This window comes from Cherax quadricarinatus, chromosome 43 (genome assembly GCF_038502225.1).
Source record: "Cherax quadricarinatus isolate ZL_2023a chromosome 43, ASM3850222v1, whole genome shotgun sequence".
Taxonomy (NCBI): domain Eukaryota; kingdom Metazoa; phylum Arthropoda; class Malacostraca; order Decapoda; family Parastacidae; genus Cherax; species Cherax quadricarinatus.
The window spans coordinates 31,244,350-31,271,687 of NC_091334.1; positions in this window are offsets into that span (position 1 = coordinate 31,244,350).

Here is a 27,338-nt window from a genome sequence, read left to right on the forward strand (position 1 = left end):
CAGAGGTTCTGAATGCTAGTTATACCACAAGCTGAGAGGCTCTGAGCGCTTGTTATACCTCTAGCTGAGAGGCTCTGAGTGCTAGTTATACACTAGCTGAGAGGCTCTGAGTGCTAGTTATCCCTCTAACTGAGAGGCTCTGAGCGCTAGTTATAACTCTAGCTGAGAGGCTCTGAGAGCTAGTTATACCACTAGCTGAGAAGCTCTGAGTGCTAGTTATACCACTAGCTGAGAAGCTCTGATTGCTAGTTATACCACTAGCTGAGAAGCTCTGAGTGCTAGTTATACCTCTAGGTGAGAGGCTCTGAGTGCTAGTTATACCACTAGCTGAGAAGCTCTGAGTGCTAGTTATACCTCTAGCTGAGAGGCTCTGAGTGCTAGTTATACCTCTAGCTGAGAGGCTCTGAGTGCTAGTTATATCACTAGCTAAGAAGCTCTGAGTGCTAGTTATACCACTAGCTGAGAAGCTCTGAGTGCAAGTTATACCACTAGCTGAGAAGCTCAAAGTACTAGTTATACCACTAGCTGAGAAGCTCTGAGTGCTAGTTATACCACTAGCTGAGAGGCTCTGAGTGCAAGTTATACCACTAGCTGAGAGGCTCTGAGTGCTAGTTATATCACTAACTGAGATGCTCTGAGTGCTAGTTATGCAACTAGCTGAGAAGCTGTGAGTGCAAGTTATACCACTAGCTGAGAAGCTATGAGTACTAGTTACACCACTAGCTGAGAAGCTATGAGTACTAGTTATACCACTAGCTGAGAGGCTCTGAGTGCTAGTTATACCTCTAGCTGAGAAGCTCTGAGTGCTAGTAATACCACTAGCTGAGAAACTCTGAGTGCTAGTTATACCTCTAGCTGAGAGGCTCTGAGTGCTAGTTATACCACTAGCTGAGAAGCTCTGAGTGCTAGTTATACCACTAGCTGAGAAATTCTGATTGCTAGTTATACCACTAGCTGAGAAGCTCTGAGTGCTATTTATACCTCTAGGTGAGAGGCTCTGAGTGCTAGTTATACCACTAGCTGAGAAGCTCTGAGTGCTAGTTATACCTCTAGCTGAGAGGCTCTGAGTGCTAGTTATACCTCTAGCTGAGAGGCTCTGAGTGCTAGTTATACCACTAGCTGAGAAGCTCTGAGTGCTAGTTATACCACTAGCTGAGAAGCTCTGAGGGGTAGTTATACCACTAGCTGAGAACCTCTAAGTGCTAGTTATACCACTAGCTGAGAAGCTCTGAGTGCTAGTTATACCTCTAGCTGAGAGGCTCTGAGTGCTAGTTATGCCTCTAGCTGAGAGGCTCTGAGTGCTAGGTATACCACTAGCTGAGAAGCTCTGAGTGCTAGTTATACCACTAGCTGAGAAGCTCTGATTGCTAGTTATACCACTAGCTGAGAAGCTCTAAGTGCAAGTTTTACCACTAGCTGAGAAGCTCTGAGTGCTAGTTATACCACTAGCTGAGAAGCTCTGAGAGCTAGCTTTACCACTAGCTGAGAAGCTCTGAGTGCTAATTATACCACAAGCTGAGAAGCTCTGAGTGCTAGTTATACCACTAGCTGAGAAGCTCTGAGTTCTAGTTATACCACTAGCTGAGAGGCTCTGAATACTAGTTATACCACTAGCTGAGAAGCTCTGAGTGCCAGTTATACCACTAGCTGAGAAGCTCTGAGTGCTAGTTATACCTCTAGCTGAGAAGCTCTGAGTGCTAGTTATACCACTAGCTGAGAGGCTCTGAATGCTAGTTATACCACTAGCTGAGAAGCTCTGAGTGCTAGTTATACCACTAGCTGAGAAGCTCTGAGTGCTAGTTATGCCACTAGCTGAGAGGCTCTGAATGCTAGTTATACCACTAGCTGAGAAGCTCTGAATGCTAGTTATACCACTAGCTGAGAAGCTCTAGGTGCTAGTTATACCACTAGCTGAGAAGCTCTGAGTGCTAGTTATACCACTAGCTGAGGCTCTGAGTGCTAGTTATACCTCTAGCTAAGAGGCTCTGAGTGCTAGTTATCCCTATAGCTGAGAGGCTCTGAGTGCTAGTTATCCTTCTAACTGAGAGGAACTGAGCGCTAGTTATCCCTCTAGCTGAGAGGTTCTGAATGCTAGTTATACCACAAGCTGAGAGGCTCTGAGCGCTTGTTATACCTCTAGCTGAGAGGCTCTGAGTGCTAGTTATACACTAGCTGAGAGGCTCTGAGAGCTAGTTATCCCTCTAACTGAGAGGCTCTGAGAGCTAGTTATACCACTAGCTGAGAAGCTCTGAGTGCTAGTTATACCACTAGCTGAGAAGCTCTGATTGCTAGTTATACCACTAGCTGAGAAGCTCTGAGTGCTAGTTATACCTCTAGGTGAGAGGCTCTGAGTGCTGGTTATACCACTAGCTGAGAAGCTCTGAGTGCTAGTTATACCTCTAGCTGAGAGGCTCTGAGTGGTAGTTATACCTCTAGCTGAGAGGCTCTGAGTGCTAGTTATATCACTAGCTGAGAAGCTCTGAATGCTAGTTATACCATTAGCTGAGAAGCTCTGAGTGCAAGTTATACCACTAGCTGAGAAGCTCAGAGTACTAGTTATACCACTAGCTGAGAAGCTCTGAGTGCTAGTTATACCACTAGCTGAGAGGCTCTGAGTGCTAGTTATACCACTAGCTGAGAAGCTCTGAGTGCTAGTTATACCACTAGCTGAGAAGCTCTGAGTGCTAGTTAAACCACTAGCTGAGAAGCTGAGTGCTAGTAATACCACTAGCTGAGTGCTAGTTATACCTCTAGCTGAGAAGCTCTGAGTGCTAGTTATACCACAAGCTGAGAAGCTCTGAGTGCTAGTTATACCACTAGCTGAGAAGCTCTGAGTGCTAGTTATACCACTAGCTGAGAAGCTCTGAGTGCTAGTTATACCACTAGCTGAGAAGCTCTGAGTGCTAGTTATACCACTAGCTGAGAAGCTCTGAGTGCTAGTTATACCACTAGCTGAGAAGCTCTGAGTGCTAGTTATACCACTAGCTGAGAAGCTCTGAGTGCTAGTTATACCACTAGCTGAGAAGCTCTGAGTGCTAGTTATACCTCTAGCTGAGAAGCTCTGAGTGCTAGTTATACCACTAGCTGAGAAGCTCTGAGTGCTAGTTATACCTCTAGCTGAGAAGCTCTGAGTGCTAGTAATACCACTACCTGAGAAGCTCTGAGTGCTAGTTATACCACTAGCTGAGAAGCTCTGAGTGCTAGTTATACCACTAGCTGAGAAGCTCTGAGTGCTAGTTATACCACTAGCTGAGAAGCTCTGAGTGCTAGTTATACCACTAGCTGAGAAGCTCTGAGTGCTAGTTATACCACTAGCTGAGAAGCTCTGAGTGCTAGTTATACCACTAGCTGAGAAGCTCTGAGTGCTAGTTATACCACTAGCTGAGAAGCTCTGAGTGCTAGTTATACCACTAGCTGAGAAGCTCTGAGTGCTAGTTATACCACTAGCTGAGAAGCTCTGAGTGCTAGTTATACCACTAGCTGAGAAGCTCTGAGTGCTAGTTATACCACTAGCTGAGAAGCTCTGAGTGCTAGTTATACCACTAGCTGAGAAGCTCTGAGTGCTAGTTATACCACTAGCTGAGAAGCTCTGAGTGCTAGTTATACCACTAGCTGAGAAGCTCTGAGTGCTAGTTATACCACTAGCTGAGAGGCTCTGAGTGCTAGTTATACCACTAGCTGAGAAGCTCTGAGTGATAGTTATACCTCTAGCTGAGAAGCTCTAGAGAAGCTCTGAGTGCTAGTTATACCACTAGCTGAGAAGCTCTGAGTGCTAGTTATACCACTAGCTGAGAAGCTCTGAGTGCTAGTTATACCACTAGCTGAGAAGCTCTGAGTGCTAGTTATACCACTAGCTGAGAAGCTCTGAGTACTTGTTATATCACTAGCTGAGAAGCTCTGAGTGCTAGTTATACCACTAGCTGAGAAGCTCTGACTGCTAGTTATACCACTAGCTGAGAGGCTCTGAGTGCTAGTTATATCACTAGCTGAGAAGCTCTGAGTGCTAGTTATACCACTAGCTGAGAAGCTCTGAGTGCTAGTTATACCACTAGCTGAGAAGCTCTGAGTGCTAGTTATACCACTAGCTGAGAAGCTCTGAGTGCTAGTTATACCACTAGCTGAGAAGCTCTGAGTGCTAGTTATACCACTAGCTGAGAAGCTCTGAGTGCTAGTTATACCACTAGCTGAGAGGCTCTGAGTGCTAGTTATACCACTAGCTGAGAGGCTCTGAGTGCTAGTTATACCACTAGCTGAGAAGCTCTGAGTGCTAGTTATACTAGCTGAGAAGCTCTGAGTGCTAGTTATACCACTACTGAGAGGAGGTGCTACTAGCTAAGAGCTCTGAGTGCTAGTTACACCTCTAGGAGAGACTCTGAGTGCTAGTTATACCTCTGGCTGAGAGGCTTTTAGCGTTAGTTATCCCTCTAGCTGAGAGGCTCTGAGTGCTAGTTATACCACTAGCTGAGAGGCTCTGATTGCTAGTTATACCACTAGCTGAGAAGCTCTAAGTGCTAGTTATACCACTAGCTGAGAAGCTCTGAGTGCTAGTTATACCACTAGCTGAGAAGCTCTGAGTGGTAGTTATACCACTAGCACTGAGCTAGTTATACCTCTAGCTGAGAAGCTCTGAGTGCTAGTTATACCTCTAGCTGAGAGGCTCTGAGCGCTAGCTGAGAAGCTCTGAGTGCTAGTTATACTACTAGCTGAGAGGCTCTGAGTGCTAGTTATACCACTAGCTGAGAAGCTCTGAGTGCTAGTTATACCACTAGCAGAGAAGCTCTGAGTGCTAGTTATACCTCTAGCTGAAAGGCTCTGAGTGCTAGTTATACCACTAGCTGAGAAGCTCTGAGTGCTAGATATACCACTAGCTGAGAAGCTCTGAGTGCTAGTTATACTACTAGCTGAGAGGCTCTGAGTGCTAGTTACACCACTAGCTGAGAGGCTCTGAGTGCTAGTTATACCACTAGCTGAGAAGCTCTGAGTGCTAGTTATACCACTAGCTGAGAGGCTCTGAGTGCTAGTTATACCACTAGCTGAGAGGCTCTGAGTGCTAGTTATACCACTAGCTGAGAGGCTCTGAGTGCTAGTTATACCACTAGCTGAGAGGCTCTGAGTGCTAGTTATGCCAATAGCTGAGAGGCTCTGAGTGCTAGTTATACTTCTAGCTGAGAAGGCTCTGAGCGCTAGTTATACCACTAGTTGAGAGGCTCTGAGTGCTAGTTATACCACTAGCTGAGAGGCTCTGAGCTGCTAGTTATACCACTAGCTGAGAGGCTCTGAGTGCTAGTTATACCACTAGCTGAGAGGCTCTGAGTGCTAGTTATACCTTCTAGCTGAGAGGCTCTGAGCGCTAGTTATACCTCTTAGCTGAGAAGCTCTGAGCGGTAGTTATACCACTAGCTGAGAGGCTATGAGCGCTAGTTATCCCTCTAGCTGAGACGCTCTGAGCGCTAGTTATACCTCTAGCCGAGAGGCTCTGAGCGCTAGTTATCCATCTATCTGAGAGGCACTGAGTGCTAGTTATACCACTAGCTGAGAAGCTCTAAGTGCTAGTTATACCACTAGCTGAGAAGCTCTGAGTGGTAGTTATACCACTATCTGAGAAGCTCTGAGTGCTAGATATACCACTAGCTGAGAAGCTCTGAGTGCTAATTATACCACTTGCTGAGAAGCTCTGAGTGCTAGTTATACCTCTAGCTGAGAGGCTCTGAGCGCTTGTTATACCTCTAGCTGAGAGGCTCTGAGTGCTAGCTATCCCTCTAGCTGAGATGCTCTGAGCGCTATTGATTCCCCTAGCTGAGGGGTTCTGAGCGCTAGTTATACCTCTAGCTAAGAGACTCTGAGCGCTAGTTATACCTCTAGCTAAGAGACTCTGAGCGCTAGTTATACCTCTAGCTGAGAGGCTCTGAGCGCTAGTTATACCTCTAGCTGAGGGGCTCTGAGCCCTAGTTATACCACTAACTGAGAGGCTCTGAGTGCTAGATATCCCTCTAACTGAGAGGCTCTGAGTGGTAGTTATACCACTAGCTGAGAGGCTCTGATTGCTAGTTATACCACTAGCTGAGAAGCTCTAAGTGCTAGTTATACCACTAGCTGAGAAGCTGTGAGTGGTAGTTATACCACTAGCTGAGAAGCTCTGAGTGCTAGTTATACCACTTGCTGAGAGGCTCTGAGCGCTAGTTATACCTCTAGCTGAGAGGCTCTGAGCGCTAGTTATACCTCTAGCTGAGGGGCTCTGAGCCCTAGTTATACCACTAACTGAGAGGCTCTGAGTGGTAGTTATACCTCTAGCTGAGAGGCTCTGAGCGCTAGTTATACCACTAGCTGAGAGGCTCTCAGCGCTAGTTATACTTCTAGCTGAGAGGCTTTTAGCGTTAGTTATCCCTCTAGCTGAGAGGCTCTGAGTGCTAGTTATACCACTAGCTGAGAGGCTCTGAGTGCTAGTTATACTTCTAGCTGAGAGGCTCTGAGCGCTAGTTATACCTCTAGCTGAGAGGCTCTGAGTGCTAGTTATACCTCAAGCTGAGAGGCCCTGAGTGCTAGTTATACCACTAGCTGAGAGGCTCTGAGTGCTAGTTATACTTCTAGCTGGGAGGCTCTGAATGCTAGTTATTCCTCAAGCTGAGAGGCTCTGAGTGCTAGTTATACCACTAGCAGAGAGGCTCTGAGTGCTAGTTATACCTCTAGCTGAGAGGCTCTGAGTGCTAGTTATACCTCTAGGAGAGACTCTGAGTGCTAGTTATACCTCTAGCTGAGAAGCGTTTAGCGTTAGTTATCCCTCTAGCTGAGAGGCTCTGAGTGCTAGTTATACCACTAGCTGAGAGGCTCTGAGTGCTAGTTATACTTCTAGCTGAGAGGCTCTGAGTGCTAGTTATACCTCTAGCTGAGAGGCTCTGAGTGCTAGTTATACCTCAAGCTCAGAGGCTCTGAGTGCTAGTTATACCTCTAGGTGACAGTCTGTGAGTGCTAGTTATAGCTCTAGCTGAGAGGCTCTGAGTGCTAGTTATACCTCTAGCTGAGAGGCTCTGAGTGCTAGTTATGCCTCTAGCTGAGAGGCTCTGAGTGCTAGTTATACCTCTAGCGGAGAGGCTCTGAGTGCTAGTTCTACCACTAGCTGAGAGGCAATGAGTGCTAGTTATACCACTAGCTGAGAGACTCTGAGTGCTAGTTATACCTTTAGCTGAGAGGCTCTGAGTGCTAGTTATACCACTAGCTGAGAGGCTCTGAGTGCTAGTTATACCTCTAGCTGAGAGGCTCTGAGTGCTAGTTATACCTCTAGCTGAGAGGCTCTGAGTGCTAGTTATACGTCTAGCTGATAGGCTCTGAGTGCTAGTTATGCCACTAGCTTAGAGGCTCTGAGTGCTATTTATACCTCTAGCTGAGAGGCTCTGAGTGCTAGTTATACCACTAGCTGAGAGGCTCTGAGTGCTAGTTATACCACTAGCTGAGAGGCTCTGAGTGCTAGTTATACCTCTAGCTGAGAGGCTCTGTGTGCTAGTTATACCTCTAGCTGAGAGGCTCTGAGTGCTAGTTATGCCTCTAGCTGAGAGGCTCTGAGCGCTAGTTATACCTCTAGCTGTGGGGCTCTGCGCGCTAGTTATACCACTAACTGAGAGGCTCTGAGCGCTAGTTATCCCTTTAGCTGAGTGGCTCTGAACGCTAGTTATAACTTTAGCTGAGAGGCTCTTAGCGCTAGTTATCCCTCTAGCCTAGATGCTCTCAGCGCTATTGATACCTCTAGCTGAGGGGCTCTGAGCGCTAGTTATACGACTAACTATGAGGGTTTGAGGGCTAGTTATCCCTCTAGCTGAGAGGCTCTGAGCGCTAGTTATACCTCTAGCTAAGAGGCTCTGAGCGCTAGTTATAACTTTAGCTGAGAGGCTCTTAGCGCTAGTTATCCCTCTAGCCTAGATGCTCTGAGCGCAATTGATACCTCTTGCTGAGGGGCTCTGAGCGCTAGTTATACGACTAACTGAGAGGGTCTGAGGTCTAGTTATCCCTCTAGCTGAGAGGCTCTGAGCGCTAGTTATACCTCTAGCTAAGAGACTCTGAGCGCTAGTTATACCTCTAGTTGAGAGGCTATGAGCGCTAGTTATACCTCTAGCTGAGGGGCTCTGAGCGCTAGTTATACCACTAACTGAGAGGCTCTGAGTGCTAGTTATCCCTCTAACTGAGAGGCTCTGAGTGGTAGTTATACCTCTAGCTGAGAGGCTCTGAGCGCTAGTTATACCACTAGCTGAAAGGCTCTGAGCGCTAGTTATACCTCTAGGTGAGAGGCTCTGAGTGCTAGTTATACCTCTAGCTGAGAGGCTTTTAGCGTTAGTTATCCCTCTAGCTGAGAGGCTCTGAATTCTAGTTATACCACTAGCTGAGAGGCTCTGAGTGCTAGTAGCTGAGAGGCTCTAGCGCTACCTCTAGCTGAGAGGCTCTGAGCGCTAGTTATACCTCTAGCTGAGAGTCTCTGAGCGCTAGTTATACCTCTAGCTGAGAGGCTCGGAGTGCTAGTTATACTTCTAGCTCGGAAGCTCTGAGCGTTAGTTATCCCTCTAGCTGAGAGGCTCTGAGTGCTAGTTATACCCCTAGCTGATAGGCTCTGAGTTCTAGTTATACTTCTAGCTGAGAGGCTCTGAGCGCTAGTTATCCCGCTAGCTGAGAGGCTCTGAGCGCTAGTTATACTTCTAGCTGGGAGGCTCTGAGCGTTAGTTATACTTCTAGCTGAGAGGCACTGTGCGCTAGTTATGTCTCTAGCTGAGAGGCTCTGAGCGCTAGTTATACTTCTAACTGAGAGGCTCTGAGCGCTAGTTATACCTCTAGCTGAAAGGCTCTGAGCGTTAGTTATACCTCTAGCTGAGAGGCTCTGAGTGCTAGTTATACCCCTAGCTGAGAGGCTCTGAGCGTTGGTTATCCCTCTTGCTTAGAGGCTCTGAGTGCTAATTATACCTCTAGCTGAGAGGCTCTGAGTGCTAGTTATACCTCTAGCTGAGAGGCTCTGAGTGCTAGTTATACCTCTAGCTGAGAGATTCTGAGTGCTAGTTATACCTCTAGCTGAGAGGCTCTGAATGCTAGTTATACCTCTAGCTGAGAGGTTCTGAGTACTAGTTATACCTATAGCTGAGAGGCTCTGAGTGCTAGTTATACCTCTAGCTGAGAGGCTCTGAGTGCTAGTTATACCACTAGCTGAGAGGCTCTGAGTGCTAGTTATCCCTCTAGCTGAGATGCTCTGAGTGCTAGTTATACCTCTAGCTTAGAGGCTTTGAGTGCTAGTTATACCTCTAGCTGAGAGGTTCTGAGTGCTAGTTATACCTCTAGCTTAGAGGCTCCGAGCGCTAGTTAAACCTTTAGCTGAGAGGCTGTGAGCGCTAGTTATACCTCTAGTTGAGAGTCTCTGAGTGCTAGTTATACTTCTAGCTGAGAGGCTCTGAGCCCTAGTTATACCTCTAGCTGAGAGGCTCTAAGCGCTAGTTATACCTCTAGCTGAGAGGCTCGGAGTGCTAGTTATACTTTTAGGTCAGAGGCTCTGAGCGTTAGTTATCTCTCTAGCTGAGAGGCTCTGAGTGCTAGTTATATCTCTAGCTAAGAGGCTCTGAGTGCTAGTTATACCTCTAGCTGAGAGACTCTGAGCGTTAGTTATCCCTCTAGCTGAGAGGCTCTGAGTGCTAGTTATACCCCTAGCTGATAGGCTCTGAGTTCTAGTTATACTTCTAGCTGAGAGGCTCTGAGCGCTAGTTATCCCTCTAGCTGAGAGGCTCTGAGCGCTAGTTATACTTCTAGCTGGGAGGCTCTGAGCGTTAGTTATACTTCTAGCTGAGAGGCACTGTGCGCTAGTTATGTCTCTAGCTGAGAGGCTCTGAGCGCTAGTTATACCTCTAACTGAGAGGCTCTGAGCGCTAGTTATACCTCTAGCTGAAAGGCTTTGAGCGTTAGTTATGCCTCTAGCTGAGAGGCTCTGAGTGCTAGTTATACCCCTAGCTGAGAGGCTCTGAGCGTTGGATATCCCTCTAGCTTAGAGGCTCTGAGTGCTAATTATACCTCTAGCTGAGAGGCTCTGAGTGCTAGTTATACCTCTAGCTGAGAGGCTCTGAGTGCTAGTTATACCTCTAGCTGAGAAGTTCTGAGTGCTAGTTATACCTCTAGCTGAGAGGCTCTAAATGCTAGTTATACCTCTAGCTGAGAGGTTCTGAGTACTAGTTATACCTATAGCTGAGAGGCTCTGAGTGCTAGTTATACCTCTAGCTGAGAGGCTCTGAGTGCTAGTTATACCACTAGCTGAGAGGCTCTGAGTGCTAGTTATCCGTCTAGCTGAGATGCTCTGAGTGCTAGTTATACCTCTAGCTGAGAGGTTCTGAGTGCTAGTTATACCTCTAGCTGAGAGGTTCTGAGTGCTAGTTATACCTCTAGCTGAGAGGCTCTGAGTGCTAGTTATACCACTAGCTGAGAGGCTCTGAGTGCTAGTTATACTTCTAGCTGAGAGGCTCTGAGCGTTAGTTATTCCTCTAGCTGAGAGGCTCTGAGTGCTAGTTATACCTCTAGCTGAGAGGCTCTGAGTGCTAGTTATACCTCTAGCTGAGAGGTTCTGAGTGCTAGTTATACCTCTAGCTGAGAGGCTCTGAATGCTAGTTATACCTCTAGCTGAGAGGTTCTGAGTACTAGTTATACCTATAGCTGAGAGGCTCTGAGTGCTAGTTATACCTCTAGCTGAGAGGCTCTGAGTGCTAGTTATACCACTAGCTGAGAGGCTCTGAGTGCTAGTTATCCCTCTCGCTGAGATGCTCTGAGTGCTAGTTATACCTCTAGCTTAGAGGCTTTGAGTGCTAGTTATACCTCTAGCTGAGAGGTTCTGAGTGCTAGTTATACCTCTAGCTTAGAGGCTCCGAGCGCTAGTTAAACCTTTAGCTGAGAGGCTGTGAGCGCTAGTTATACCTCTAGTTGAGAGTCTCTGAGTGCTAGTTATACTTCTAGCTGAGAGGCTCTGAGCCCTAGTTATACCTCTAGCTGAGAGGCTCTAAGCGCTAGTTATACCTCTAGCTGAGAGGCTCGGAGTGCTAGTTATACTTTTAGGTCAGAGGCTCTGAGCGTTAGTTATCTCTCTAGCTGAGAGGCTCTGAGTGCTAGTTATACCTCTAGCTAAGAGGCTCTGAGTGCTAGTTATACCCCTAGCTGATAGGCTCTGTGTTCTAGTTATACTTCTAGCTGAGAGGCTCTGAGCGCTAGTTATCCCTCTAGCTGAGAGGCTCTGAGCGCTAGTTATACTTCTAGCTGGGAGGCTCTGAGCGTTAGTTATACTTCTAGCTGAGAGGCACTGTGCGCTAGTTATGTCTCTAGCTGAGAGGCTCTGAGCGCTAGTTATACCTCTAACTGAGAGGCTCTGAGCGCTAGTTATACCTCTAGCTGAAAGGCTCTGAGCGTTAGTTATGCCTCTAGCTGAGAGGCTCTGAGTGCTAGTTATACCCCTAGCTGAGAGGCTCTGAGCGTTGGATATCCCTCTAGCTTAGAGGATCTGAGTGCTAGTTATACCTCTAGCTGAAAGGCTCTGAGTGCTAATTATACCTCTAGCTGAGAGGCTCTGAGTGCTAGTTATACCTCTAGCTGAGAGGCTCTGAGTGCTAGTTATACCACTAGCTGAGAGGCTCTGAGTGCTAGTTATCCCTCTAGCTGAGATGCTCTGAGTGCTAGTTATACCTCTAGCTGAGAGGTTCTGAGTGCTAGTTATACCTCTAGCTGAGAGGTTCTGAGTGCTAGTTATACCTCTAGCTGAGAGGCTCTGAGTGCTAGTTATACCTCTAGCTGAGAGGCTCTGAGTGCTAGTTATACCACTAGCTGAGAGGCCCTGAGTGCTAGTTATCCCTCTAGCTAAGATGCTCTGAGTGCTAGTTATACCTCTAGCTTAGAGGCTTTGAGTGCTAGTTATACCTCTAGCTGAGAGGTTCTGAGTGCTAGTTATACCTCTAGCTGAGAGGCTCCGAGTGCTAGTTATACCTCTAGCTGAGAGGCTCTGAGTGCTAGTTATACCACTGGCTGAGAGGCTCTGAGTGCTAGTTATACCTATAGCTGAGAGGCTCTGAGTGCTAGTTATACATCTAGCTGAGAGGCTCTGAGTGCTAGTTATACCACTAGCTGAGAGGCTCTGAGTGCTAGTTATACCTCTAGCTGAGAGGCTCTGAGTGCTAGTTATACCACTAGCTGAGAGGCTCTGAGTGCTAGTTATCCCTCTAGTTGAGATGCTCTGAGTGCTAGTTATACCTCTAGCTTTGAGGCTTTGAGTGCTAGTTATACCTCTAGCTGAGAGGTTCTGAGTGCTAGTTATACCTCTAGCTGAGAGGCTCCGAGCGCTAGTTAAACCTTTAGCTGAGAGGCTGTGAGAGCTAGTTATACCTCTAGTTGAGAGTCTCTTAGTGCTAGTTATACCTCTAGCTAAGAGGCTCTGCGCGCTAGTTATACCACTAACTGAGAGGCTCTGAGCGCTAGTTATCCCTTTAGCTGAGAGGCTCTGAGCGCTAGTTATAACTTTAGCTGAGAGGCTCTTAGCGCTAGTTATCCCTCTAGCCTAGATGCTCTCAGCGCTATTGATACCTCTAGCTGAGGGGCTCTGAGCGCTAGTTATACGACTAACTAAGAGGGTCTGAGGGCTAGTTATCCCTCTAGCTGAGAGGCTCTGAGCGCTAGTTATACCTCTAGCTAAGAGGCTCTGAGCGCTAGTTATAACTTTAGCTGAGAGGCTCTTAGCGCTAGTTATCCCTCTAGCCTAGATGCTCTGAGCGCTATTGATACCTCATGCTGAGGGGCTCTGAGCGCTAGTTATACGACTAACTGAGAGGGTCTGAGGTCTAGTTATCCCTCTAGCTGAGAGGCTCTGAGCGCTAGTTATACCTCTAGCTAAGAGACTCTGAGCGCTAGTTATACCTCTAGTTGAGAGGCTATGACCGCTAGTTATGCCTCTAGCAGAGGGGCTCTGAGCGCTAGTTATACCACTAACTGAGAGGCTCTGAGTGCTAGTTATCCCTCTAACTGAGAGGCTCTGAGTGCTAGTTATACCTCTAGCTGAGAGGCTCTGAGCGCTAGTTATACCGCTAGCTGAAAGGCTCTGAGCGCTAGTTATACCTCTAGGTGAGAGGCTTTTAGCGTTAGTTATCCCTCTAGCTGAGAGGCTCTGAGCGCTAGTTATACCACTAGCTGAAAGGCTCTGAGTGCTAGTTATACCTCTAGCTGAGAGGCTTTTAGCGTTAGTTATCCCTCTAGCTGAGAGGCTCTGAATTCTAGTTATACCACTAGCTGAGAGGCTCTGAGTGCTAGTTATACTTCTAGCTGAGAGGCTCTGAGCGCTAGTTATACCTCTAGCTGAGAGGCTCTGAGCGCTAGTTATACCTCTAGCTGAGAGGCTCTGAGCGCTAGTTATACCTCTAGCTGAGAGGCTCGGAGTGCTAGTTATACTTCTAGCTCGGAGGCTCTGAGCGTTAGTTATCCCTCTAGCTGAGAGGCTCTGAGTGCTAGTTATACCCCTAGCTGATAGGCTCTGATTTCTAGTTATACTTCTAGCTGAGAGGCTCTGAGCGCTAGTTATCCCTCTAGCTGAGAGGCTCTGAGCGCTAGTTATACTTCTAGCTGGGAGGCTCTGAGCGTTAGTTATACTTCTAGCTGAGAGGCACTGTGCGCTAGTTATGTCTCTAGCTGAGAGGCTCTTAGCGCTAGTTATACCTCTAACTGAGAGGCTCTGAGCGCTAGTTATACCTCTAGCTGAAAGGCTCTGAGCGTTAGTTATGCCTCTAGCTGAGAGGCTCTGAGTGCTAGTTATACCCCTAGCTGAGAGGCTCTGAGCGTTGGTTATCCCTCTAGCTTAGAGGCTCTGAGTGCTAATTATACCTCCAGCTGAGAGGCTCTGAGTGCTAGTTATACCTCTAGCTGAGAGGCTCTGAGTGCTAGTTATACCTCTAGCTGAGAGGTTCTGAGTGCTAGTTATACCTCTAGCTGAGAGGCTCTGAATGCTAGTTATACCTCTAGCTGAGAGGTTCTGAGTACTATCTATACCTATATCTGAGAGGCTCTGAGTGCTAGTTATACCTCTAGCTGAGAGGCTCTGAGTGCTAGTTATACCACTAGCTGAGAGGCTCTGAGTGCTAGTTATCCCTCTAGCTGAGATGCTCTGAGTGCTAGTTATACCTCTAGCTTAGAGGCTTTGAGTGCTAGTTATACCTCTAGCTGAGAGGTTCTGAGTGCTAGTTATACCTCTAGCTGAGAGGCTCCGAGCGCTTGTTAAACCTTTAGCTGAGAGGCTGTGAGCGCTAGTTATACCTCTAGTTGAGAGTCTCTGAGTGCTAGTTATACTTCCGGCTGAGAGGCTCTGAGCCCTAGTTATACCTCTAGCTGAGAGGCTCTAAGCGCTAGTTATACCTCTAGCTGAGAGGCTCGGAGTGCTAGTTATACTTTTAGCTCAGAGGCTCTGAGCGTTAGTTATCTCTCTAGCTGAGAGGCTCTGAGTGCTAGTTATACCTCTAGCTAAGAGGCTCTGAGTGCTAGTTATACTTCTAGCTGAGAGGCTCTGAGCGCTAGTTATCCCTGTAGCTGACAGGCTCTGAGCGCTGGTTATACCTCTAGCTGAGAGGTTCTGAGCGTTAGTTATACCTCTAGCTGAGAGGCTCTGAGTGCTAGTTATACCTTTAGCTGAGAGGCTCTGAGTGCTAGTTATACCTCTAGCTGAGGGGCTCTGAGTTCTAGTTATACCCCTAGCTGAGATGCTCTGAGTGCTAGTTATACCTCTAGCTGAGAGGTTCTGAGTGCTAGTTATACCTCTAGCTGAGAGGCTCTGAGTGGTAGTTATACCTCCAGCTGAGAGGCTCTGAGTGCTAATTATACCTCTAGCTTGGAGGCTCTGAGCGCTAGTTATACCTCTAGCTGAGAGGCTCGGAGTGCTAGTTATACTTCTAGCTCAGAGTCTCTGAGCGTTAGTTATCCCTCTAGCTGAGAGGCTCTGAGTGCTAGCTATACCACTAGCCGAGAGGCTCTGAGTGCTAGTTATACTTCTAGCCGAGAGGCTCTGAGCGCTAATTATCCCTCTAGCTGGGAGACTCTGAGCGCTAGTTATACCTCTAGCTGAGAGGCTCTGAACGCTAGTTATACCTCTAGCTGAGAGGCTCGGAGTGCTAGTTATACTTCTAGCTCAGAGGCTCTGAGCGTTAGTTATCCCTCTAGCTGAGAGGCTCCGAGTGCTAGTTATACCTCTAGCTGAGAGGCTCTGAGTGCTAGTTATACCTTCATCTGAGAGGCTCTGGGCGTTAGTTATCCCTCTAGCTGAGAGTCTCTGAGCGTTAGTTATACCTCTAGCTGAGAGACTCTGAGTGCTAGTTATACCACTAGCTGAGAGGCTCTGAGTGCTAGTTATACCTTTAGCTGAGAGGCTCTGAGTGCTAGTTATACCTCTAGCTGAGAGGCTCTGAGTGCTAGTTATACCTCTAGCTTTGGGGCTCTGAGTGCTAGTTATACCTCTAGCTGAGAGGTTATGAGTGCTAGTTATACCTGTAGCTGAGAGGCTCTGAGCGCTAGTTATACCGCTAGCTGAGAGGCTCCGAGCACTAGTTATACCTCTTGCTGAGGGGCTCTGAGTGCTAGTTATACCTCTAGATGAGAGGTTCTGAGTGCTAGTTATACCTCTAGCTGAGAGGCTCTGAGTGCTAGTTACATCTCTAGCTGAGAGGCTCTGAGTGCTAGTTATACCACTAGCTGAGAGGCTCTGAGTGCTAGTTATCCCTCTTGCTGAGAGGCTCTGAGTGCTAGTTATACCACTAGCTAAGAGGCTCTGTGTGCTATTTATACTTCTAGCTGAGAGGCTCTGAGCGCTAGTTATCCCTATAGCTGAGAGGCTCTTAGCGCTGGTTATACCTCTAGCTGAGAGGTTCTGAGCGTTAGTTATACCTCTAGCTGAGAGGCTCTGAGTGCTAGTTATACCTTTAGCTGAGAGGCTCTGAGTGCTAGTTATACCTCTAGCTGAGAGGTTCTGAGTGCTAGTTATACCTCTAGCTGAGAGGCTCTGAGTGGTAGTTATACCTCTAGCTGAGAGGCTGTGAGCGCTAGTTATACCTCTAGCTGAGAGGCTGTGAGCGCTAGTTAAACCTCTAGCTTAGAGGCTCTGAGTGCTAGCTATACCTCTAGCTGAGAGGCTCTGAGTGCTAGTTATACCTCTAGCTTGGAGGCTCTGAACGCTAGTTATACCTCTAGCTGAGAGGCTCGGAGTGCTAGTTATACTTCTAGCTCAGAGGCTCTGAGCTTTAGTTATCCCTCTAGCTGAGAGGCTCTGAGTGCTAGCTATACCACTAGCTGAGAGGCTCTGAGTGCTAGTTATACTTCTAGCCGAGAGGCTCTGAGCGCTAATTATCCCTCTAGCTGGGAGACTCTGAGCGCTAGTTATACCTCTAGCTGAGAGGCTCTGAACGCTAGTTATACCTCTAGCTGAGAGGCTCGGAGTGCTAGTTATACTTCTAGCTCAGAGGCTCTGAGCGTTAGTTATCCCTCTAGCTGAGAGGCTCTGATTGCTAGTTATACCTCTAGCTGAGAGGCTCTGAGTGCTAGTTATACCTTTATCTGAGAGGCTCTGGGCGTTAGTTATCCCTCTAGCTGAGAGTCTCTGAGTGTTAGTTATACCTCTAGCTGAGAGACTCTGAGTGCTAGTTATACTTCTAGCTGAGAGGCTCTGAGCGCTAGTTATTGCTGTAGCTGAGAGGCTCTGAGTGCTAGTTATACCTCTAGCTGAGAGGCTCTGAGTGCTAGTTATACCTCTAGCTGAGAGGCTCTGAGTGCTAGTTATACCTCTAGCTGAGAGGTTCTGAGTGCTAGTTATACCTCTAGCTGAGAGGCTCTGAGCGCTAGTTATACCTCTAGCTGAGGGGCTCTGAGTGCTAGTTATACCTCTAGCTGAGAGGTTCTGAGTGCTAGTTATACCTCTAGCTGAGAGACTCTTAGTGTTAGTTATATCTCTAGCTGAGAGGCTCTGAGTGCTCGTTATACCACTAGCTGAGAGGCTCTGAGTGCTAGTTATCCCTCTAACTGAGAGGCTCTGAGTGCTAGTTATACCTCTAGCTGTGAGGTTCTGTGTGCTAGTTATTCCTCTAGCTGAGAGGCTCTGAGCGCTAGTTATACCTCTAGGTGAGAGGCTGTGAGCGCTAGTTATACCTCTAGTTGAGAGGCTCTGAGTGCTAGTTATACCTCTAGTTGAGAGGCTCTGAGTGCTAGTTATACCTCTAGCTGAGAGGCTCTGAGTGCTAGTTATACCTCTAGCTGAGAGGCTCTGAGTGCTAGTTATACCTCTAGCTGAGAGGCTCTGAGTGCTAGTTATACCTCTAGCTGAGAGGCTGTGAGAGCTAGTTATACCTCTAGTTGAGAGTCTCTTAGTGCTAGTTATACCTCTAGCTAAGAGGCTCTGCGCGCTAGTTATACCACTAACTGAGAGGCTCTGAGCGCTAGTTATCCCTTTAGCTGAGAGGCTCTGAGCGCTAGTTATAACTTTAGCTGGAGGCCTTAGCGAATTATCCCTCTATAGATGCCTAAGCGCCTTGATACCTCTAGCTGAGGGGTCCGGAGCCTTGAAATCCGACCAATTATGAGGTCTGAGGGGCCAGTTATCCCTCTACTGGAAGGCTCTGAGCGCTAAGTTATACCTCTAGCTAAGAGGCTCTGACTTGGGTTATAACTTTGGCTGAGAGGCTGGCCTTGTTATCCCTCTAACCTAGATCTCAAGGCCGCTATTGATACCTTCATGCTGAGGGGTCGAGCTTAGTTATAAGACTAATGAGAGGGGCCTGAGGTTCGGTTATCCTTCTAGCTAGGAGGCCTGAGCGCTAGTTATACCTCTAGTTAAGAGACTCTGAGCTGATTAACCTCAGGTTGAGTTATGACCTTAGTTATGCCTCAGCAGAGGGGGCTCTGAGCGCCAGTTATACCACTTGAGGTCGGTGTTAGTTATCCCTCTAACTGAGGAGGCTCGAGTGCGGAAGTGGCTGAGAGGCTGAGCGCTAGTTATACCGCTATTGAAAGGCTCTGAGGCTTAGTTATACCTCTGGTGAGAGGCTTTTGGTTGGTTATCCCTCTGGCTGAGAGGCTCTGAGCGCCGGTTATACCCTATGAAACTGAGTGCAGTTATACCTCTAGCTAGGAAGGCTTTTAGCGTTAGCATTCCCTCCCTGGCTGAGAGGTTCTGAATTCTAGTTATCCACTAGCTGGAGGTTGAGTGCTAGTTATCCCCCTAGCTGAGAGGCCTGAGGCGCAGTTATACCTCTAGCTGAGAGGCTCTGAGCGCTAGTTATACCTCCGGCCTGAGAGGTCGAGCGCCAAGTTATACCCCGGCCGAGGCTCAGGTGCTAGTTACTTCTAGCTCCGGAGGTTCTGAGGCGTTAGTTATCCCTCTGGCGAGAGGGCCTGGGTGCTAGTTATACCCCAGCTGGATGGCTCTGAATTTCTAGTTATCTTCAGCGACCTGGGGCTAGGTTATCCCTCTGGCTGGAGAGGTTCTAGCGCTAGTTATACTTAGCTGGGAGGCTCTGGGGTTGAATTATATTTCCTGGCTGAGAGGCCGTGTTATGTCTCCTGCCAGAGGCTCTTAGCTGGTTTACCTCTAAGAAGTCCTGACGCTAGTTATACCTCTGGCTGGAAAGGCTCTGAGCTTAGTTTGTCCGAGGCCTGAGTGCCAGTTATACCCCTAGCTGGGAGAATCTGAGCGTTGGTTATCCCTCTGGCAGGAACAATTGCCAATTATCCTCCCAGTTGAAGGCTCCCGAGGTTAGTTATATTCTAGCTGAGGCTCGAGTGAAGATACCTTACTGAGAGGTTCTGGGTGCTAGTTATACCCCCGGCTGAGGCCTTGAATGCTAGTTATACCTCTGGCTGGTTCTGAGACCCCATCTATCCTATATCTGAGGTGGGGTAGTTACCTCTGGCTGAGGCTCTGAGTGCTAGTTATACCACTAGCTGAGAGGCCTCTGGGTGAGTTTCCCTCCTGGCTGAGATGTCTTGAGTGCTAGTTATACCTCTGGCAGAGGCTTTGGAGTGCTAGTTATCCTCTGGCTGAGAGGTGAGTGTAGTTATACTTGCTGGGAGGAGGTCCTTGAGGCTGAGGCCTTGGGAGGGGCTAGGGGGCCACCTCTGGTTGAGAGTCTGAGGTGAAGTTTATACTTCCGGGCTGAGGCTCTGAGGCCCCGGTTTACCCTCTAAAGAGGGGCTCTAAGGCTTAGTTATACCTCTAGCTGAGGGGCCTGGGTGCTAATTATACTTTGGTTCAGACTCTGGAGGTTGTTTCTCTAGCTGAGGTGGGTGCTAATTATACCTAAGAGGCTCTGGTGCCAGTTATACTTCTAGCTGAGAGGCTCTGGCTAATTATCCCCTGTGGCTGACAGGCTCTGAGCGCTGGTTATACCCCTGGCTGAGAGGTTCCAGCTTGTTATACCTCTAGCTGAGGAGGCTCTGAGTGCAGTTATCCTTTGGCTGAGAGGCCTGATGCTAGTTATCCTCTGGCTGAGGGGCTCTGAGTTCTAGTTATCCCCTGGCTGAGATGCTCTGAGTGCTAGTTATACCTCTAGTTGAGAGGTTCTGATGCATTATAATAGCCAGAGGCCCTAGGTGGTGATCCGTGAGAGGCCCTGGTCTAAATCCCCTCCCCAACTAGGCTCTGACGCAATTATACCTCCTTGAGGCCCAGTGCTAGTTATGAGGTCAGGTCTCTGAGCGGTTGTTACCCTCAATGGGAGGAGGCCTGAGGGTAGCTCCACTAAGAGGTCGTATTATACTCAGCCAGAGGCCTAAGCCTATCCCTCTGCCTGGGAGACTCTGGAGGCGCAGTTACTCAACGAGGGTTCTGAATCCAGAACCTCTAGCTAGAGGCTGAGGTGCTAGTTATACTTAGCCTGAGGCCTGAGCGAAATCCCTCCTGCTGGAGGCTCCGAGTGCTAGTTATCCTCTGGCTGAGAAGGCAGGTGCTAGTTATCCTTAATCTGAGAGGCTCTGGGCGTTAGTTATCTCAGCTGAGTCTCTGGCGTTAATTATACCCTCTCTGCTACTCTAGTGCTATTGTCCAACAGCAGGTGGTGTAGATCCTTGGGAACCTAAGATATCTATGAGGAGGCTGAGTTATAGTTACCTCTAGCTTTGGGGGCTCTGAGTCAGTTATACCACTAGGCTGAGGTTGTAGTGCTGATTATACTGGGAGCTGAGAGGTCTGGGCACTAGTTATACCCCGCTGGGGCCTGAGGGCTGAGCCCTGTTATTACACTCGCTGAGGGCTCTGGTGCTAGTTACCTTCTAGCTGAGGTTCTGAGTGCTAGATAACCACTAGCTGAGGCTCCCCAGGTGCTGTTACTCTCTGGCTGGCTGGAGTGCAGTTATACCACTAGCCGAGGCTCTGATTGCTATATCCTTCTTGCTGAGAGGCTCTGAGGCTAGTTATCCCAATTAGGCTAAGAGCTCTTTGGCTTATTTTATACCTTCTGCTTGAGGCTCTGAGGCTAGTTACCCTAGCTGAGAAGTTATACCTCTAGCTGAGATGCTCTGAGTGGTAGTTATACCTCTAGCTGAGAGGCTGTGAGCGCTAGTTATACCTCTAGCTGAGAGGCTGTGAGCGCTAGATAAACCTCTAGCTGAGAGGCTCTTAGTGCTTGCTATACCTCTTGCTGAGAGGCTCTGAGTGCTAGTTATACCTCTAGCTTGGAGGCTCTGAACGCTAGTTATACCTCTAGCTGAGAGGCTCGGAGTGCTAGTTATACTTCTAGGTCAGAGGCTCTGAGCGTTAGTTATCCCTCTAGCTGAGAGGCTCTGATTGCTAGCTATACCACTAGCTGAGAGGCTCTGAGTGCTAGTTATACTTCTAACCGAGAGGCTCTGAGCGCTAATTATCCCTCTAGCTGGGAGACTCTGAGCGCTAGTTATACCTCTAGCTGAGAGGCTCTGAACGCTAGTTATACCTCTAGCTGAGAGGCTCGGAGTGCTAGTTATACCTCTAGCTGAGAGGCTCTGAGTGCTAGTTATACCTTTATCTGAGAGGCTCTGGGCGTTAGTTATCCCTCTAGCTGAGAGGCTCTGAGTGCTAGTTATACCTCTAGCTGAGAGGCTCTGAGTGCTAGTTATACCTTTATCTGAGAGGCTCTGGGCGTTAGTTATCCCTCTACCTGAGAGTCTCTGAGCGTTAGTTATACCTCTAGCTGAGAGACTCTGAGTGCTAGTTATACCTCTAGCTGAGAGGCTCTGAGTGCTAGTTATACCTTTAGCTGAGAGGCTCTGAGTGCTAGTTATACCTCTAGCTGAGAGGCTCTGAGTGCTAGTTTTACCTCTAGCTTAGGGGCTCTGAGTGCTAGTTATTCCTCTAGCTGAGAGGTTCTGAGTGCTAGTTATACCTGTAGCTGAGAGGCTCTGAGCGTTAGTTATACCGCTAGCTGAGAGGCTCCGAGCGCTAGTTATACCTCTAGTTGAGGGGCTCTGAGTGCTAGTTATATCTCTAGATGAGAGGTTCTGAGTGCTAGTTATACCTCTAGCTGAGAGGCTCTGAGTGCTAGTTACATCTCTAGCTGAGAGGCTCTGAGTGTTAGTTATACCACTAGCTGAGAGGCTCTGAGTGTTAGTTATCCCTCTAGCTGAGAGGCTCTGAGTGCTAGTTATACCTTTAGCTGAGAGGCTCTGAGTGCTAGTTATACCTCTAGCTGAGAGGCTCTGAGTGCTAGTTATACCTCTAGCTGAGAGGCTCTGAGTGCTAGTTATACCTCTAGCTGAGAGGTTCTTAGTGCTAGTTATACCTCTAGCTGAGAGGCTCTTTGTGCTAGTTATACCTCTAGCTGAGAGGCTCTGAACGCTAGTTATACCTCTAACTAAGGGGCTCGGAGTGCTAGTTATTCATCTAGCTCAGAGGCTCTGAGCGTTAGTTATCCCTCTAGCTGAGAGGCTCTGAGTGCTAGTTATACCACTAGCTGAGAGGCTCTGAGTGCTAGTTATACTTCTAGCCGAGAGGCTCTGAGCGCTAATTATCCCTCTAGCTGAGAGACTCTGAGCGCTAGTTATACCTCTAGCTGAGAGGCTCTGAGCGTTAGTTATACTTCTAGCTTAGAGGCTCTGAGCGCTAGTTATATCTCTAGCTGAGAGGCTCTGAGCGCTAGTTATACCTCTAGCTGAGAGGCTCTGAGTGGTAGTTATACCTCTAGCTGAGAGGCTCTGAGCGTTAGTTATGCCTCTATCTGAGAGGCTCTGAGTGCTAGTTATACCTTTAGCTGAGAGGCTCTGAGCGTTAGTTATCCCTCTAGCTGAGAGTCTCTGAGCGTTAGTTATACCTCTTGCTGAGAGGCTCTGAGTGCTAGTTATACCTCTAGCTGAGAGGCTCTGAGTGCTAGTTATACGTTTAGCTGAGAGGCTCTGAGTGCTAGTTATACCTCTATCTGAGAGGCTCTGAGTGCTATTTATATCTCTAGCTGAGGGGCTCTGAGTGCTAGTTATACCTCTAGCTGAGAGGTTCTGAGTGCTAGTTATACCTCTAGCTGAGAGGCTCTTAGTGTTAGTTATATCTCTAGCTGAGAGGCTCTGAGTGCTAGTTATACCACTAGCTGAGAGGCTCTGAGTGCTAGTTATCCCTCTAACTGAGAGGCTCTGAGTGCTAGTTATACCTCTAGCTGAGAGACTCTGAGTGCTAGTTATACCTCTAGCTGTGAGGTTCTGTGTGCTAGTTATTCCTCTAGCTGAGAGGCTCTTAGTGTTAGTTATATCTCTAGCTGAGAGGCTCTGAGTGCTAGTTATACCACTAGCTGAGAGGCTCTGAGTGCTAGTTATCCCTCTAACTGAGAGGCTCTGAGTGCTAGTTATACCTCTAGCTGAGAGACTCTGAGTGCTAGTTATACCTCTAGCTGTGAGGTTCTGTGTGCTAGTTATTCCTCTAGCTGAGAGGCTCTGAGCGCTAGTTATACCTCTAGGTGAGAGGCTGTGAGCGCTAGTTATACCTCTAGTTGAGAGGCTCTGAGTGCTAGTTATATCTCTAGCTGAGAGGCTCTGAGTGCTAGTTATACCTCTGGCTGAGAGGCTCTGAGCGCTAGTTATACCTCTAGGTGAGAGGCTGTGAGCGCTAGTTATACCTCTAGTTGAGAGGCTCTGAGTGCTAGTTATACCTCTAGCTGAGAGGCTCTGAGTGCTAGTTATACCTCTAGCTGAGAGGCTCTGAGTGCTAGTTATACCTCTAGCTGAGAGGCTCTGAGTGCTAGTTATACCTCTAGCTGAGAGGCTCTGAGTGCTAGTTATACCTCTAGCTGAGAGGCTCTGAGTGCTAGTTATACCTCTAGCTGAGAGGCTCTGAGTGCTAGTTATACCTCTAGCTGAGAGGCTCTGAGTGCTAGTTATACCTCTAGCTCCACGTCGACTAACTACATGATAACCACCTGGTGGTTCACAATTACACTCACTCACCCACTGACTATGAACCCAGAAATACTAATCTTAATCTTAAAATAATAAATCCTAACTAGTCTTAAGTTTGCCTATGATACTCCAATATAGACACCTTGTATTGTGCCAAAACAAAAGCATTCACATTGCTAAACTCACAAATTATGATGTAGTTACTTAGCCTTAAAACCTTAATCTATAAGGTTTTAATGCTAAGAATTAATCTAAGTCTGTTCGAAATGCCTAGCCAGGCTAGGTGTCCTAGTGGCCCCCTCTGTAATAAGTATTTCATATCGTGTAAACCACACAATACCCAAAACCTGTAAACCCCACATTGTGACCCTCAAGTTTATTTATAGAGAATAAACTTGAATTGAATTGAATTGAATCTGTATATGTTGGTCAGGTCTGGCTGATGTTTCACTTAAGAGGATAATGTCTGGGTTGTGGTTGCAGACTTCTAGTTCAAGGAGGTAGCGGTTGTTGAAGAAGTGTTGCATGTTAATTTGCAGAATTGTGATCCCCATTATTTTACGTGTTTGGCGGAGTTACTGTGAACAAAGGATGGGTGTTTGGTAGCGTAGTCACGTGGCTGTTGTGTGCGCTTTCTGTTGTAAATGCTGGAGGGAGTGGGGTTGTAGTCTTCGGTGGACTTCTGAGTGGAGAATAGGTCGTCTTCTATGCTGTTGGCGATGTTGACATCAGATGACGAGTCTGATTCGTCGTCTGACGCCAAGGGCACGTCAGATTCAAAGTTATTTTGGCGGGTTAAGTCGTCAGTCTCGTCAGTTGTCGACATGGGGAATAATAGAGGGTGAGTATGGAAGGGGATGTCCTGATATTGGGCTTGTTGCTCAGTAGTTGTCTCACATGGGGTGGCGGTGGGACCAGGTTGATCCTTTGGGTCAGCCTCGGTGGCGGTGGGCTGTGCATCAGTTAGTGGTGCAGTTGCAGGGATTGTGGCTTCCCTGCTGGTGGTTGGGTGGTCGAGTGCAGGAGTATGAGTTGAGGGGCTCATGTATGGGCGCACTGAGTCGGGGATGATTATGGTTGAAGTGCCATTTGCTACGAACAACTCGTTGAGGATGGTGCAGCAGAGGTGGTCATCGCCCATGGACCACTCTTTGGCCAGCATGAAGTATGCAGTGCTCTTCATTACCCCTTCTTGGATGAGCCCGTAAGGGATGGAGTAGGAGGGAAACTCTTAGGGTTGGTGGGGGCCAGGAGTGGGGTGCGGGTGGTTGGGCTGGGGGGGTTCCAAGCATTGTGTTGCGAAGCAGTGGCAGTAAGAGCATTGCCAGAGTTCAGTAGGTTGGGGAAAGATTCACACGACATAGAGGGAGAAGACTGTGCAGCCTTTTGTTTGAAGGTAGGTACTAAGATAGGTACTAAGTAGGTAGGTACTAAGTCTAAATCAAGTTCACCTTCCGCGAGCCCCCACGGCGGACCCTGAACACGAGTGCCGTCCGGCCACTCTCGTCGAGCAGACTCCGGTCTAACTTCAACCGTCCAGTTTCCCCTGCGTGGACCTCTGGGGGTGTAAACTTGTTGATTCTGGTGGTCTTAGCACCCTTTCCTTTAACTTTAACGTCTTTCGTATGTCTAGCCTTGACTGAGCGGCTCCATACTTTCCCACCCAGTGGCCCACATGCCCTGGTAGCCTTTTGTCCCACTGATACGAGGTTCCCTGGATTTAATGGCAATCTATCTCCCTCTTTACATACCCTGTACAAGTGTTTTCCCAAGGTGACCGAGTGTTCGTCACTCCCTACCTGGTTCAGCTTCCCTGGCGGTTCATCGTTTAACTGGTATTCATTATCACTACTCCCCCAGCTATCATGGGGACAGTTTCTCCTCTATCTGGCGTGGCAGGGAATTCAGGTGGAATCCTGCCGCCTATGATATATCCTACTGGGGATCTGTATAAACCAATTCCTTCCTTAAACGTCCGTCGTGTAGACAGGAAGTCAACAGACATAGCCCCACTCCACAAAGGGGGCAGTAAAGCAACAGCAAAGAACTACAGACCAATAGCACTAACATCCCATATCATAAAAATCTTTGAAAGGGTCCTAAGAAGCAAGATCACCACCCATCTAGAAACCCATCAGTTACACAACCCAGGGCAACATGGGTTTAGAACAGGTCGCTCCTGTCTGTCTCAACTATTGGATCACTACGACAAGGTCCTAAATGCACTAGAAGACAAAAAGAATGCAGATGTAATATATACAGAATTTGCAAAAGCCTTCGACAAGTGTGACCATGGCGTAATAGCGCACAAAATGCGTGCTAAAGGAATAACAGGAAAAGTCGGTCGATGGATCTATAATTTCCTCACTAACAGAACACAGAGAGTAGTCGTCAACAGAGTAAAGTCCGAGGCAGCTACGGTGAAAAGCTCTGTTCCACAAGGCACAGTACTCGTTCCCATCTTGTTCCTCATCCTCATATCCGACATAGACAAGAATGTCAGCCACAGCACCGTGTCTTTCTTTGCAGATGACACCCGAATCTGCATGACAGTGTCTTCCATTGCAGACACTGCAAGGCTCCAGGCGGACATCAACCAAATCTTTCAGTGGGCTGCAGAAAGCAATATGAAGTTCAACGATGAGAAATTTCAATTACTCAGATATGGTAAACACGAGGAAATTAAATCTTCATCAGAGTACAAAACAAATTCTGGCCACAAAATAGAGCGAAACACCAACGTCAAAGACCTGGGAGTGGTCATGTCGGAGGATCTCACCTTCAAGGACCATAACATTGTATCAATCGCATCTGCTAGAAAAATGACAGGATGGATAATGAGAACCTTCAAAACTAGGGAGGCCAAGCCCATGATGACACTCTTCAGGTCGCTTGTTCTATCTAGGGTGGAATATTGCTGCACACTAACAGCACCTTTCAAGGCAGGTGAAATTGCTGACCTAGAAAATGTACAGAGAACCTTCACGGTGCGCATAACGGAGATAAAACACCTCAATTACTGGGAGCGCTTGAGGTTCCTAAACCTGTATTCCCTGGAACGCAGGCGGGAGAGATACATGATTATATATACCTGGAAAATCCTAGAGGGACTAGTACCGAACTTGCACACGAAAATCACTCACTACGAAAGCAAAAGACTTGGCAGACAATGCACCATCCCCCCAATGAAAAGCAGGGGTGTCACTAGCACGTTAAGAGACCATACAATAAGTGTCAGGGGCCCGAGACTGTTCAACTGCCTCCCAGCATACATAAGAGGGATTACCAACAGACCCCTGGCAGTCTTCAAGCTGGCACTGGATAAGCACCTAAAGTCGGTTCCTGACCAGCCGGGCTGTGGCTCATACGTTGGTTTGCGTGCAGCCAGCAGCAACAGCCTGGTTGATCAGGCTCTGATCCACCAGGAGGCCTGGTCACAGACCGGGCCGCGGGGGCGTTGACCCCCGGAACTCTCTCCAGGTAAACTCCAGGTAAACTCCAGGTATATGATTGGCTCCCACCAGGATACCTACATTTCTGACTGTGTCAGTGGTAATTCCCTGGTCTGCCAGCTTCACGTCAAGGTCTTTCAATCGCTTAGCTGCTGCAGCAAGACCTCTCGCTGTAATTGCCGTGGGTAGCGTCTCTACCACCAAGGCTGTAATGTCTCTGCGATGTCCACCTAATTTGACTGTGACATCCACCACATCATAAGTTTTGGGTGGGACCTGACTTATAGCCCCTCCCAACATCATACTAACTTTCTTTGTGGCCTTCAACTTTAATTTAGCCACCAACTTCTTTGTTATCAAGGATACTTGTGCTCCTGGGTCAAAGAATAATCGGGTTGTTTCGGACCTGTGCCCATTCACAACCTTTGCCATGACTGTAGGTAGGGCAGCACCTCCGTGATTCTCACTCGGATTAGAGACTTCACTCCCACTAATCATGCTGGCTACCATTTCAGGCTCAGACTCACT